The 16663-nt window shown below is 27.8% G+C and overlaps 1 pseudogene; it reads right to left on the minus strand.

Moving 5' to 3' along the window:
* Window positions 1-279: 279 nt before the first annotated feature.
* On the minus strand, window positions 280-10106 carry LOC149494405 (uncharacterized; annotated as a pseudogene).
* Window positions 10107-16663: the final 6557 nt, after the last annotated feature.

Here is a 16663-nt window from a genome sequence, read left to right on the forward strand (position 1 = left end):
TCTAGAAGAAACAACCGTAACTCCAAGATTATGGAAGTAAAATTTGTATAAGTAAAATTTGTGAGCTCCAATACTATCTTAGACTTTTCCAGAACACAAAAATGTGCTTAATTCATAAAGAGCAATCTGTAAAATGAGTGATGATGAAGTTTATAGAATTATCAAGAAGAATCTGAATGTTCAATTACACATTCATATTTTTTTTTTTTCTGTAAAATAGTCAAATCATTTTGTGGGAGAGAAATGACTAAAGATGAGTATATATTCATTCGATGACATTATTAATACAAGTCTTTGTAGATGTTGAAGGAAATTTTTATTTCATTATAATTTAAAATCTCTCCATGATTTATTTGGAGATGGAGTAAAACTGCATAGCCGTAGGTAATAATAGCAACTTTAACAATAACACCATATTCATAACCCAAACCCAGACCCTGTCACACCTGAAGTCCCTAGTCACTGGAGTTCCTTCCTTTAACACAATTGCATTGCACATTTTTGTTTTCTTTCTTTATAAGAGCCGCAGCGGCTTCCCCAATCTCTCCAAAAAGCTCTGGCCATGAGCTTTTACCTGTAAATTTTCAATGATCATGTAAATTTCATGTCATACATAAAAACAAAGTTAAAAACAAGAAAACTCAGTAAAACTAATTACCTAGATATCAACCTTTCCTCCAAGTTGGATGAAAACGACAGATAATGGTGAATTTATATAGAAGCTTTTAAATTTGTCTTAACAAACAAAATGGATGTTTGAAATAAGAAATAAAATTTTTTGTAATATCAACCCTACAAACTTTAAGGATAAGCATTGTAAATACAACAAAATAAGCGATTTGTCTTAACTTAAACATCACAATCTCAATTGCAAAGTTTTCCATGTCAAAGATTTTATTGTTAAAGATCAATATTAGCCCAATTGTTGAAATTCAAAGTTAGGTCAAAGTTAGGACACCAAATTAATTTGATGTCATTGCCTACATCATTTTAGTTAGGTGAAAATTAGGTAGTATTTCTTTAATCTCAATGGTCTAGATTAGTTTGTGTTTATTTTAATGAATGGTGTAGATTGATTCTTGTAATCTATAAATACCCCCCTTGTATTTGAGTTTTATTATCAAAGGATCAAAGCTTAAATAAAAGCGTTTTGAAAGCTTTCTTAAGTGTTCTTCTTCTTTGCAATTTTGTTAGATAGTTCTTAAGAGTGTTTTTCTTCTTCTTGATAAATTAGAGTTTTATTATTCTAATTTATTCAACATTTATGACAGTCATTAATTGATATATAAACTAGAGCAATTTTGTCACGACAAAGACATCTCATGTCGGCAATGTAACTGCTCGGAAACACGTGCACGTATTCAAGAAATCAAAAGATAAGTGTTTAAGAGCAATGGATATGTCCGCAATATGCTTTTTCTTTTATTCGAGACTTTATATATATGGTATAAGTGAGAAGTTCAATTAAACCACACATGATTGATTATGATATAAGATGATATATTTAATAAGTTATCATAGTTGGTACGTAATTATATATAGATTTAAAGTGAATAAAGCTCAATTTACCCCCCTCAACTTGAAAGCAATATTTATTTTTTAAAATATCAATTTTTTTTTATATCCATTGAATTTGAATGAATAGAACAAAAAGTTTAAGTTTTCATACTTTAAATATTTCCAACAAATAAAAATTATTTAAAAAATTTTAAACTAGAAAAAATATTTAAAAACATAATAATTATTATAAAATATATAGTGTTTTATCCTTAATTTAAAAAATAATTAAACGAAAATTTTGATTACATAAATATTTTTTATTTTTTATTTAATTATTTCTTAATTGTATTTTACCTAAATAAATATTCATTATATTTTGATTTAAATTGAAATTCTTTTTAGCAGTAAACTGAGTTTTTTTTGTTCTTTTGTTGTAAATTGAAGGAGATAAATTGTATTAAAATTAATTTTTTGTATAAACTAAATATTATTTGCAAATTTATGGGACAAATTGTGCTTCATTCCATTTAAAACTAAAATATCTGTTTTTTTATTAAAAATAAAATAAAAAGATGCCTTGCAAGTTGCCATTATATTTCACTTTTTTAAATAAAAAAGAAAGGGCTTTTGACAAAAATAATGCTCTCCATAAAATTATTTTCCAATCTAATGCTATTTGAAAACTATTTACCAATCTAATGTTTGTACTCAAATGAAGAGAGAGTGTTGCATTAAAACCACCAATTTAGCTAGTGGTTTCAGTACAATAGAAAAAGTAATCCATAATGACAATCAGTAAAACGTAGTTATATGAATAAATAATAATTTTATTTTGTATTGAGACCACCAATCCAATTGGTGGTTTCAATACGAAATGAAGATTCCAATTTGTCTTTTCACTAAAACACACAATTCATTTAGTGGTCTTCGTGCAGCTATGAAATGTGACCATTAGTCAACAAAAAGTACATGGAGAAATAGTGTTTTGTTAATAGTCCACCAGATTGATTAGTGGTTTCAATAAAAAAATATTTATTCACTCAAATTAGTTTTTCACCAAAACACACATATAATCTGATAGTTTTGGTGCAATACATTTGTTACGTGCAACGAACTAGACGTTGGATTTCATTTCGAGGTGCAAAAGTTGAAACTGTAATAATTATTCGATATCTTTTTATCTTATCTTATAATTACCTAATCTAATTGAATAATAAATTTTGCTCTTATTCCAGAATAATTTTTTAACACAGGCAGATAGGCTCCAACATATATATTACAATTCAACATCATCAACATTCCGTCGATAAATTATTTGGCCTATTCGGTGCAATGAATGAAGAAATTCGTACCGAAACTCATCTTATGCTTCAACTTGCCCCTCCATCTATAGAGTTTCCTCGTGTTCAAACACCAAAAGAGCTATAAAGGCGAATGAGACGTGAAATGGCATCTAAACATATTCCAATTCAAACCCTGCAAGTAGACGATACACCTCAAGTCCCTTCCTCTATAACATATAACTATTATGAACGTTATCACGTTAATATGTCCAACACATCATCTTCTGCACCGCAACCTGAGTGGAGTGTACCATCTGTAACATTAGAAATATCATTCAATATTCATTACACTCCGATGATGGCAACCCAGCAAACTCGTACTTCTTTCTCCAAAATACGCGAGGCAATGTCATTTCAATATACAATACATGCTTTCAATACTTCTATGATGTCTTTCGGCGTACGTGATGAATCTACATCTCATGCTAGGCACTCATTTAATGAGTTCTTTGAGATGATGATGGTACCCGAGCAATAGACTCATCTAACATTTTCTAGTCCGCAACAACCATTGAATGTGGTTCAAGCTTCTCACATGAGTGTCGATATAAATATTGAGCATTGAGAAGAATATCAAGGTATTAGAAAAGATGCAATAGTCGAAATCCACGTCGTAATAGGAGGCCCTCAAGGTGTGGTATAGGAAGACTTGTGGGTAGACATTAATATGATTAATTTTCCATGTATTAGTTCTTAACAAATTTTTAATATCATATAAGTTCAACTCGAAGCACTTTATTACTCTCAGTAATTTTTTACTGTGCGAGGAAACTTATGTTGTTATTACTTAACTTGAAATAATTGTTATCCAAAACCACTAGATCATATGTGTGTTTTGATGAAAAAATATTGAGTAAAACAATTTTTTTTATTGAAACCACTAATTAATCTGGTGGAATCTTAACAAAATACTATTTCCCATGTACTTTTCACTGACTAGTGGACACATCTCATAGTTGCACTAAAACCACCCAAACGAATTATGTGTTTTAGTGAAACGGCAAATTAACAACTTAAAATTTTCATTTTGTATTAAAACCACAAATTGGATTGATGGTCTCAATATAAAATAAAAAATTATTGTTTATTCATATAACTATTTTTTGCTGACTGTTTATTAGTACGAATTACTTTTTCTATGCACCGAAACCATCAACTTAATTGACGGTTTTAGTGTAACACTCTTTCTCCATGTCAGGATAAATATTAAATTGGCAAATAACTTTAAAGTGGCATTAAATTAGAAAATAATTTTCTGAAGAGCATTATTTTCGTCAAAAGCCAAAAAAAAAAAAAGGATAATTGCTCCCTGTCGATTCACAAGCTGAAAACTCAAGCATATCCTTATCCGAATATGCGCACGTGAATATAATGCATTTGTACAAATCCACAACTTGGATTTCATTTTGCTTTTTTCTCATCGAATTTTATCCTCCACTCACAAGATGATAAAAAGAATCTCGCTAATGAAATGAAAAATATAAAAATAGAAATAAAAAATGTCTTGGTCAAATATTTTTTATCTTTTTATTTGGTATAAATAATTTTGAAATGTTTAATGAACTCGAAAGTCATGTATATGAATATAATTTTTATTCCAATATTTAGTATGTAGAATTAAATAAAAATTGAGATTACATTCATATATTTAGTTAATAAAAATAGTGGAAAGAATAAAAAAAATCAAAGTTGTCTTCTCTATTCTTTCCCGTTATATTGCATTTCTTTTTTATCGATAACTTATCAAATTTGTCTGATTAATAATTCGTACCAGTTGGGTCTTGTATAAAAATCCTATATTTAATTTATTATGGGTCTTGTATAAAAATTAAGGGTAATGTAGTTAATTTAATCAATAATTTATTGTAATTTAGACAAATTTCATGATTTTATTAAGAATTGTGAAATTTCAAATATGATAAGTATTATGGAATAGAGTTAGTATTAAGGTCTTATATTAGTCCAATGGTGATAGTGGGGGATACATATAAAGCATAATCTGAAAATTATAGGAGTTAGTCTGATATTATATGAAAATTATGCTGTTCAATTTCATCTTTCAATTCATAACCCAAAACCCAGACCCTGTCACACCTAAAGTCCCTAGTAACTGGAGTTCCTTCCTTTAACACAATTGCGTTGCACATTTTTGTTTTCTTTCTTCATGAGAGCTGCAGCGGCTTCCCCATTCTCTCCAAAAAGCTCTGGCCATGAGCTTTTACCTGTAAATGGATGTTTGAAATTAAGAAATAAAATTTTTTGTAATATCAACCCTACAAACTTTAAGGATAAGCATTGTAAATACAACAAAATAAGCAATTTGTCTTAACTTAAACATCACAATCTCAATTGCAAAGTTTTCCATGTCAAAGATTTTATAACAGTCATTAATTGATATATAAACTAGAGCAATTTTGTCACGACAAAGACATCTCATGTCGGCAATGTAACTGCTCGGAAACACGTGCACGTATTCAAGAGATCAAAAGATAAGTGTTTAAGAGCAATGGATATGTCGGCAATTTACTTTTTCTTTTATTCGAGACTTTATATATATGGTATAAATGAAAAGTTCAATTAAATCACACATGGTTGATTATGATATAAGATGATATATTTAATAATCATCATAGTTGGTACTTGATTTAAAGTGAATAAAGCTCAATTTACCCCCTCAACTTGAAAGCAATATTTATTTTTTTAAAATATCAATTTTTTTAATGTCCATAGAATTTGAATGAATAGAACAAAAAGTCTAAGTTTTCATAATTTAAATATTTCCAACAAATAAAAATTATTTAAAGAATTTTAAATTAGAAAAAAATTATTTAAAAACATAATAATAATTATAAAATATATAGTGTTTTATCATTAATTTAAAAAATAATTAAACGAAAATTTTGATTACATAAATATTTTTTATTTTTTATTTAATTATTTCTTAATTGTATTTTACCTAAATAAATATTCATTATATTTTGATTTAAATTGAAATTCTTTTTAGCAGTAAACTGAGTTTTTTTTGTTCTTTTGGTGTAAATTGAAGGAGATAAATTGTATTAAAATTAATTTTTTGTATAAATTAAATATTATTTGCAAATTTATGGGACAAATTGTGCTTCATTCCATTTAAAACTAAAATATCTGTTTTTTTATTAAAAAATAAAATAAAAAGATGCCTTGCAAGTTGCCATTATATTTCACTTTTTTAAATAAAAAAGAAAGGGCTTTTGACAAAAATAATGCTCTCCATAAAACTATTTTCCAATTTAATACCATTTGAAAACTATTTACTAATCTAATGTTTGTCCTCAAATGGAGAGAGAGTGTTGCACTAAAACCACCAATTGAGTTAGTGGTTTCAGTGCAATAGAAAAAGTAATCCACACTGACAAGCAGTAAAATATAGTTATATGAATAAATAATAATTTTTATTTTGTATTGAGACCACCAATCCAATTGGTGATTTCAATACGAAATGAAGATTTTAAGTTTTCAATTTGTCTTTTCACTAAAACACACAATTCATTTAATGTTCTTGCTGCAACTATGAGATATGACTACTAGTCAACAAAAAGTACATGGAGAAATAGTGTTCTGTTAATAGTCCACCAGATTAATTAATAGATTCAATAAAAAAATATTTATTCACTTAAAATATTTTTTCACCAAAACACACATATAATCTGGTGGTTTTGGTGCAATACATTTGATATGTGCAACGAACTAAACGTTGGATTTCATTTCGAGGTGCAGAAGTTAGAACTGTGATAATTATTCGATATCTTTTTATCTTATCTTATAATTACTTAATCTAATTGAATAATAAATTTTGCTCTTATTCCATAATATTTTTTTAATACAGGCAGATGGGCTCCAACATATATATTACAGTTCAACATCATCAACATTCCGTTGAAAATTATTTAGCCTACTCGGTGCAATGAATGAAGAAATTTGTACCGAAAATCATCTTATGCTTCAGCTTGCCCCTCTATCTATAGAGTTTCATCGTGTTCAAACACCAAAAGAACTATAGAGGTGAAGGAGACGTGAAATGACATTTAGACATATTTCAATTGAAACCCTGCAAGTAGACGATACATCTCAAGTCTCTTCTTCTATGACATATAACTATTATGAATGTTATCACGTTAATATGTCCAACACATCATCTTCTGCATCACAACCTGAGTGGAATATACCATCTGTAGCATTAGAAATGTCATTCAATATTCATTACACTCCGATGATGGCAATCCAGTAAACTCGTACTTCTTTCTCCAAAATACGTGAAGCAATGTCATTTCAATATACAGTACATGCTTTCAATACTTTTATGCTGTCTTTCGGCACACGTGATGAATCTACATCTCATCCTAGGCACTCATTTAATGATTTCTTTGAGATGATGATGGTACCAGAGCAATAGACTTATCTAACATTTTCTAGCCCATAACAACCATTGAATGTGGTTCAAGCTTCTCACATGAGTGTTGATATAAATATTGACTATGGAGAAGAATATCAAGGTATTAGAAAAGATGCAGTACGTCGAAATTCACGTCGTAATAGGAGGCCCCAAGGTGTGGTATAGGAGGACTTGTGGGTAAACATTAATATGATTAATTTTCTATGTATTAGTTATTTAAAAATTTTTAATATCATATAAGTTCAACTCGAAACACTTTATTACTCTCGGTAATTTTTAACTGTGTAAGGAAACTTATGTTGTTATTACTTAACTTGAAATAATTGTTATCCAAAACCACTAGATCATATGTGTGTTTTGAAGAAAAAATATTGAGTAAAACAATTTTTTTTATTGAAACCACTAATTAATCAGGTGGATTCTTAACAAAATACTATTTCTCCATATACTTTTTACTGACTAGTGGACACATCTCATAGTTGCACTAAAACCACCAAATTGACAGTTTAAAATTTTCATTTTGTTTTAAAACCAACAATTGGATTGATATTCTCAATACAAAATAAAAATTATTGTTTATTCATATAACTATTTTTTGCTAATTACTTAACAGTATGAGTTACTTTTCCTATTGCACTGGAATCATCAACTTAATTGACGGTTTTAATGCAACACTCTCTCTTTCCATATCAGGACAATTAACAAATAATTTTAAAATGGCATTAAATTAGAAAACAGTTTTTCTGAAGCGCATTATTTTCGTCCAAAAAAAAAAAAAAAAAGGATAATTGCTCGCTATCGATTCACAAGCTGAAAAGTCAAGCATATCCTTATCTGAATATGCGCGCGTGAATGTCATGCATTTGTACAAATCCACAACATGGATTTCATTTTGCTTTTTTCTCATCGACTTTTATCCTGCACTCACAAGATGATAAAAAGAATCTCGCTAATGAAATGAAAAATACAAAAATAGAAATAAAAAATATCTTGGTCAAATATTTTTTTTATCTTTTTATTTGGTATAAATAATTTTAAAATGTTTAATGAACTCGAAAGTCATGTATATGAATATAATTTTTATTCCAATATTTAGTATGTAGAATTAAATAAAAATTTATATTACATTCATATAATTAGTTAATAAGAATAGTGGAAAGAATAAAAAAATCAAAGTTGTCTTCTCTATTCTTTCCCCTTATATTGCATTTCTTTTTGATCGATAACTTACCAAATTTGTCTGATTAATAATTTATACCAGTTGGGTCTTGTATAAAAATCCTATATTTGTTTTATTATGGGTTTACTCTCTGTGATATAATGAATAAAACCGACCAATTTTATACAAATTTACTGATCAATTGCTGATTATTTTTCTACATATTACTGACGAAATAATTTATTTATGAAAATTAGAAATTGATAGGAATGACCATTTCATGACAAAGCACCAATAAAATTAACGATAAAATTCCGACAATTTACCGATAAAACTTTTCCGACTAAATTAGTAACGAATTCTATGATAAATAAAATTCATGTTTATCGGTAGAAAATATAAATTTAGCGGCAAAATAGCTGTCAATAATTTACCCTCAGAATGATAATTGGTAGGTACTAATTTAGCGATAGGTACTAATTATGTGTCAGCAATAGGTAACCTAAATTGCAATAAAATTTTCATGATCTACCTACTGAATTTTCTGTGGCTAATTTTTTATTTTTTTTTAGTGAAGTCTAATTAAAATACCCACTGATAACAGATTTTTACATTGAAATTACTATTAAAATAAAGGAATTATATTCAATTATCTTGTGCAATTCTTCAAACTTCAGAACATTATTTGAAATTTCTTGCAATAGTTGTACTTAGACAACTCCTCAACCAATTTTTTTAATAAACAAGTGCAAGTAAATTATGGCTTTAAAGTTTAAGATTAAATATAATCAATAAAATTAATTATTACATTACATGTAATATAAAAAAAAATTAAATTTCAAAATAAATCCCTTTTTCCTTTTAAAAACTTTGACATGTCACACGTATACAGCACTGAAATCCCTTTGTGAAGAATGTTCTTTTAACTTTCATTTTCCTTTTAAATATTTCCGTAGTGTAGAACCAATGAAAATTTGAAGTAATAAATGAATGATGATAAAGTTTAATAAAATTATCCAAATGAATTTGAACGTTCTTAGGTTTATCATATTATTAAATATAAATTAAAAGCTCAATCACACATTCATAATTCTTTCTTCTTTAAAATGATGAAATCGTTGCATGGAGAGAAATGACTAAAAATAATGAAATTATTTAAAAATAATGTAAATTCTAATTTTCAGAAATAAAAGTAATAAATAATGACGTAGATTGAATAGATCAATTATTATTTAAATATTTTTAAATTGCAATAGCAATTATTCAATCAATGAAATTACTAATACAATCCTTCGTGTATATATTGAAGGAAACTTTTATTTTATTATAATTGAAATCATTCCATGATTTATTTGAAGATACAGTAAAACTGCATTGCCCTAGGTAATAATAGGAACTTGAACCACCACACCACATTCATTAACCCAAACCCAGACCCTGTCGCACCTAAAGTCCTTAGTCACTGGGGTTCCTTCCTTCAACACAATTGCATTCACATTACTGTTCTCTTTCTCTATGAGAGCTGCAGCAGGTTTTCCATTCGCCCCAAGCAGCTCCGGCCATGAGCTCTTACCTGCAAATTTTCAATTTTTCAGGACATACACAAAACCAAAGTTAAAAACAAATAAACTCAGTAAACTAATAAATTACCAGGTGGACATATATCAGCCATTGTCTTTGCTGTATTGGTATCTTCCTCTCTTCCTTTCTACTAAGTGTGAAGAAAACTGTAGCTAGTGGTGAATTTATATAGAAGCTTTTAAATTTTTAGCCGGAGATTTTTTTTATTTAGTGGTGGACAAAAAAGAAATGTTTTAAAACGTGGGCCGCTAATTTTATTGGTTACTTCGTAAAATAAATTTAAAAAAAAAAAAAGAAAGAAAGGGAAAACAGAGACCCAAAATGTTTTATTGCTATTGCTATTTCTTTTAAGAGAGAATTTAGGCCCACTAAATATTGATGTTTCTGCAGTAAAAGTTACACTATTTTATAAACTAAACCTTTCACCTCCAAACCTTGCGTGTGTGAGTATTAAAAGCGATCTGACAGCCCTTTAAATTGCAACACATGCATTGTCTCTTTAGTTTAAAAATGTCATAAACTTCATTGCTCATTAAAATAAAAAATATCAACGTTAACTTCTAAGAGATTATCATCTTTTCATATAAAAACCCTTTCCTCTTTTTAAAAAGAATGGGTTTTGCAAAGAGTATGAATCCATTGTTTAAAGTTTAAATCTCTCAAAATTCTCTCTTCAATCCCCCTTTTTTTTTCATCTTTTTGCTTGAAGAAAAATTTTTTAGAGAAAAGAAAATCTTATAATAACATTTTTTGAAGAACAATTCTGATCTTTATATATGTTTTCTAAATCCGTTTTCTGTTCTTCCTGTGTTTATATTTGCATTTCTCTCTGTCTATATAGATTATGTAATCTGTTGTAGACAGACTCTTTAATTGAAAATTTTTTGTGTAGTAGCTTAGGTGAAAAGCTCCGGTGTAATAGGTTATCAAGCGACCCTCTCCTTGTGTGAGATTCTAATGTCTTAATGTAAGTTTCTGTTCTCTGCAAAAACAGAAAGGGTTAAGGTTGACTAGAACCTTTGGAAAATCTAGTGGGATAAAGGTCAGATCTAGGTGTTGATCTATTTTCTTGTATTGTTGGTTTGTCTCTTATCCTTAAAAAGAGATAACATAGCGAAAGATTTCAATATGAGTCTTGGTGAGTAGATGTAGGCAAGTTAATGCCGAACCACTATAAATCTCTGTGTTTATCTTTTTCTTTATTTTCTGAAGTTCTGCTTGATTATATTCTATTTACACAACTGTTAATTTGTTCAGAAATGCAAAGTTGTTAATGAGTTTCTGATTGTAAATGTGAATAAGCTTTATCTCTATGGAATATTAGAACTCTGGATTTATGTATTGTGAATATACCAAGTTCAAATCTGCCTTTCGACATTCAGTATAAATCACAATATATGTAATAATCAGTTTTGTAATCTTGTTTAAATCTTTGTGAACCAATTCTACAGTGCAATAACTGTTTTTCATAGAATTTTTTTAAAATAGGAATAAGCTTTGTGAAGTTGTTCTAATTGTAATAGTTGTTCTTCACAGAGTCTTTCTAATTTTGCTTAAAGTTTCCAGTTCTAAAATGCAATAACTGTTTTTCACAGAATCTTTTTAAAATAACAATAAGCTTTGTGAAGCTGTTCTAATCGTAATAGATGTTCTTCACAGAGTCTTTCTCAACTTGCTTAAACTTTGTGAAGTAGTTGTAAATGCAATAACTATCCTTCACAGAGTTATTCTAAAATTGCTTAAGTTTTGTGTAGCAGTTCCAAATGTAATAACTGTTTTTCACAGAGTCCTTCTAATCTTACAATAAGCTTTGTGAGGAAATTTTAAACTTGATAACTAACCCTCACAAATGCTTTCTAATTTCGCTGCAACAGAATTCTGATTTTTATTTTTTAAAGTTAAATTTTTAGAAAACCCAATTCACCCCTCTTAAATTGTGACACATATAAACGGGACCCACATAATATCATCCTTACAAAAGGATATGCACGGTAATTACAATAAAATGAGAAATTTGTCTTTAACTTAAGCATCCAATCTCAATTGCAATTGAAATTTTGCACGTGACAGATTTTATGAAAATCATTAATATACGAACGAGAGCAATTTTGCCGGGACAAAGACATTTCGTGGGGCCAAATTAACTGCTTGGATACACGTGCTCATATTCAACAGATGAAAAGATAAGGTGCCGTTTGTTTTGGAATAATTTTTTATTTTTTATTTTTTCCTTTGAAAGATAAATAAAATCTGATTGTTTAAATTTTTTTTTTTTTTTTTTGCTTTTAGAAAATTATTTTGAAAACAAAAAGTAAATTTTATGAAATCATAAACAGTGGTTTACAAAATTGTGTTTTCTGTTTTTAATTCTACATTTCTCATTTTTTTTATTTTTGTAAAATTTGTCATCATAAAATTATTGTTGTCGTTGTTGTTATTATTACTATTATTTTCTCTATCTATATAAATCTAATATCATTTTATTTATCCAAAATATACAAGTATATATATTTTTATTTCTATTCAAATTCTCAGTTTTTTTTTCTATCTCTTATCTATTTAGTATTATTTTTATATTTATTATTATTTTCTCTATCTATATAAATCTAATGTCATTTAGTATTATTTATTCATTATTATATTTGGATATTATATTTTTATTCAACATAATAATCAATAGTTACTGTAACATTGAAATTTTAAAATTAAATTGTAAAATATTTTTAATTATTACATCTGAAACTTTGGATTTTTAGAAAATTTATTATTAACTAAAATCTTTAATGACTTCATAAGAGAGATTTGATAATTGGAACAATTTTTTCCATTGTAAACAAAAAAAAAAAAAGAAAAATAAATTTTAGAAAAAATAATTTTTAAAAAATAAATAATCAAAAATTAAAAATTATTTCATGTTTCTAATAAATAAAAAACTCAAAACAAACAAGTGTTTCAGATAAAACATAAAACATTTAATAAGTCATCGAATTGTATTCTCCACTCACAAGATGATAAAACAAATCTCACTAATGAAATGAAAAACATAGAAAAAGAAATAAAGAAATATCTTGGTCAAATATTTTTTATCTTTTTATTTGGTATAAATAAATAAATAAATATAGAAATAGAACTAAAAAAGGCTTATTCTTTATGATAATCATATGGTTATCTTCAATATTTGCATATAATAAGTAAAAATATTCCTAATTATTTTTAATAACTTAAATAATATAATATTTAGAGCCTTACGAATGCAGATGTGATTTCATTTGGGATATTACTAAATATATGTTTTTGAAATTTATTCATAAAAAATGTCAGTTTGACTATAAGATTTAAATTATTGTCAATTATGGTATATTTTTATTTTTGTGCCCATTTTTAATTTACAAGGCATTAATTTGTTAGTATTTTAGTGTTTCAATTTCTTAGTATTTCCTTTCGTATTAATTTCCTATTTTCATTATTGTTTCTTTTTTCTTTTTTTAGTTTGTTTTCCTTTTTTGCTGTCGTTTTTTTTTAGCCAACATTCTTTTCTTGTTACTCTTTCTGTGTTCCATGCCGACATTCTTCACGCCGATATTTCACAAGCGATTAATTATTATTCTTCCTCTTTCTCCTCTTCTTCCGCTTCTTCTTCCGCTTCTTCTTCCACTTCTTCTTCTTTCAATTGTAGACCTGAACTTTGACTCCAGTGACAAGACTGACATGAGAAACACCATGGCATGTACGCTCTGGGTGAGAGTTCTCATCGGAAAATAGATTTTTGTTCTACAATTTGATTTTCATTTTCGTTTCTATTTTTCAATGGAAAATCAATTCCTAATATGCAATTTCATCTCTATAAATGTTGTTTTTATTTTGAAGAGACAAGGTATGATTCTCATTTGTATTTGAAAATTACTGATACAACACATATATATATATATATATACACACTGTATTTACTTGGTTTGATCCAATTTGTTAACTGATTCGCGTATGTGCATATATATAGAGAGAGCACATACATCCATACAAAATACCAATTAAATAATAGTCTCTGGGTTTCAAATAGAGTATGACCCCTCTGCCATGTAAAAGAATGCAATATTATCAACCTATTATAAAACAAAAGAAAGTTTAAATATAAAAACTTTTAAGATGCTTGACTTGAATTGCTTCTTTGAATCTTGAATCTCGCCAGCAACTTTTCTTGAATTTTCTTGAAGTCTTGAAGCTAAGAGAGATAAGAATGGTGCAGAGAATAAAAGTAGAATTGTGTAACTCCTCTTGTGATATAGGTTCTTTTATATAGACTTTAGTATTCTAGGTCTTCTTTGAAATTAATTAGGAAAATAATCTAACTTAGAAAGAAATCTAATCATAGTATGAAAAGGTCTAGTCTTGTATTTCTTCCCATGTAGAACTTCCATGTGCCTAAATAATATATCAACTCAAAAGGCAAATAATCATGTGATCTCATTCTTTTTTGTTTGCATATTTGACAAATTCCTACGAAAACCTTCCAATACGAGCTCAAGACCATAAGGAAGCAAAATTAAAATTAAATAAAAGCATAAATAAAAATCACTAATTAATTAAAAACTATTAAAAATCCTATTAAAAACTACATTAATATAATAATTACTATAAAATAAACCTATTACTTGCAAAGGAAATCAGTGACTGTGGAGTTTTTCGTATGTATTACTGGTTTTACTATGTAGGCTGGATTGTAGCTCATTTATGTAGGGTGAATTATCAAGGAATCTTGAGCAATTACTCAATCTCAAAATTCAGTATAAGGAATTACTGAATCGTCCATGGCAAGTAAATCAAGTAGCCAACAAACTAACTAATTCGGCTGTGAATTCTAGAATGGGAATGCATGTTTTTATGTTCCTCCTCAGTTATTGATTGAGCTTCTTCTAAGGTTAGCATACATTTGCAATATATGAACACATATGAGTTTCTATCACTATACGTCAATAACACTAACGGAGGAATAAATCACACTAACCAAGTTTCATTGATCGAAAATCCATGCTTAATTAAGATTTAAAATATCCAACCAAATAAAGTCACACTCTATTAATGACTTTCGTTTGCTTAAAGCTTATCGGGTTGATCTATTTGTACTAAAGGATTACGCTGGGTCAGAACATTCTCTCAAGGATTATGTACCATTTTTAGTACTTTTTGCATATCAACTTTTTTAGTTAATATGTTTAATGTGTTTTTGGACTAGATTTTTTCTTTCACTTAACATTCTACAGTTAGGTTGGATATAGTGGAGGCCTTATTAGCTCGGTTTTACGGCTGGTTTGTTCATGTTTTTCCTAATATTATATAATAAAATAGATTTATTTGCCAATCAAAGCAGAAATTTGGAGTAATAAATAAATGATGATAAAATTTGATAAAATAGATTTATTTTCCTAATATTATATAACGAATTTGAAAATTTTAGTATTTTATATTATTAAATACAAAAGCTCGACTTGACATTCATAATTTTTTTTCCCTATAAAATGGTGAAACCATTGCTAGGAGAGAATGGAAAAAAAAAAAAAGATTATTTAAAATTGATCCGTATAAGCTTTAAATTTCATAAAAGATAATCAATAATGAGGTGAATTGAATAGATAAGTAATTATTTAAATACTTTTAAATTACAATAGCAATAATTCATCTAATATTCATTCAATGACATTACTAATACAAGCCTTCATAGATATTGAAGGAAATTTTTATTTCATTGTAATTTAAATCATTCCATGATTTATTTGGAGATGAAGTAAAACTACATAACATTAGCCATTAATAGGAACTAGAATGACCACACCACATTCATCCACCCAAACCCGGACTCTGTCCCACCTAAACTCCATAGTCACTGGAGTTCCTTCCTTCAACACAATAGCATGCAAATCTTTGTTCTCTTTCTCTATGAGAGCTGCAGCAGCTTTCCCATTCTCCCCGAGCAGCTCCGGCCATGAGGTCTTACCTGCAATTTTCAATTTTCTTGTAACTTTCATGTCATACAAAAAATCGAAGTTAAAAACAAATAAACTCAGTAAAACTAATAAATTACCAGGTGAACACATATTAGCCATTATCTTTGCTGTATTGTTTATCTTCCTCTATCCTTTCTCACTGAATTTGATGAGTAACTACAGATAATGGTGGATTTATATAGAAGCTTTCAAATTTTTAAAAGCAGATTTTTGCTATTTAGAATAGGAAAAGGACAAAAAAAAAAAAAAGAAATGTTTTAAAACGTGGGAAAAACGTGGGCTGCAAAACGATTGCCGAATAATTATCCATTCTATCTATACTAAGTGATAGATATACACTTAGAAAAAAAAAAAAAAAAAAATATATATATATGAATGTTTTTTTTAAGGAGAAGTGAAAAAGACAAGGATTTTTTTTATATATAATTTTTGTTCTTTTTTTTTTTTTTTGATTTATACCACCGGTATTCTCAAGCCCACTAGGCTTCGATTACATCCGGCTTGAGTATTACAGGGCCCACATAGGAAGCGACTCTCCTAACGTGGCAATTTCTATATCCAAGACTCAAACTCGATATCTTGGATAAGGAAGAAGGAATTTCAACCACTCCATCGAAATCAACGTTGATTGTACTAAATTTTTTTTACA

The sequence above is a fragment of the Jatropha curcas genome, chromosome 8 (genome assembly GCF_041381405.1).
Source record: "Jatropha curcas cultivar XTBG-Jc1 chromosome 8, XTBG_Jcur_1.0, whole genome shotgun sequence".
NCBI lineage: Eukaryota > Viridiplantae > Streptophyta > Magnoliopsida > Malpighiales > Euphorbiaceae > Jatropha > Jatropha curcas.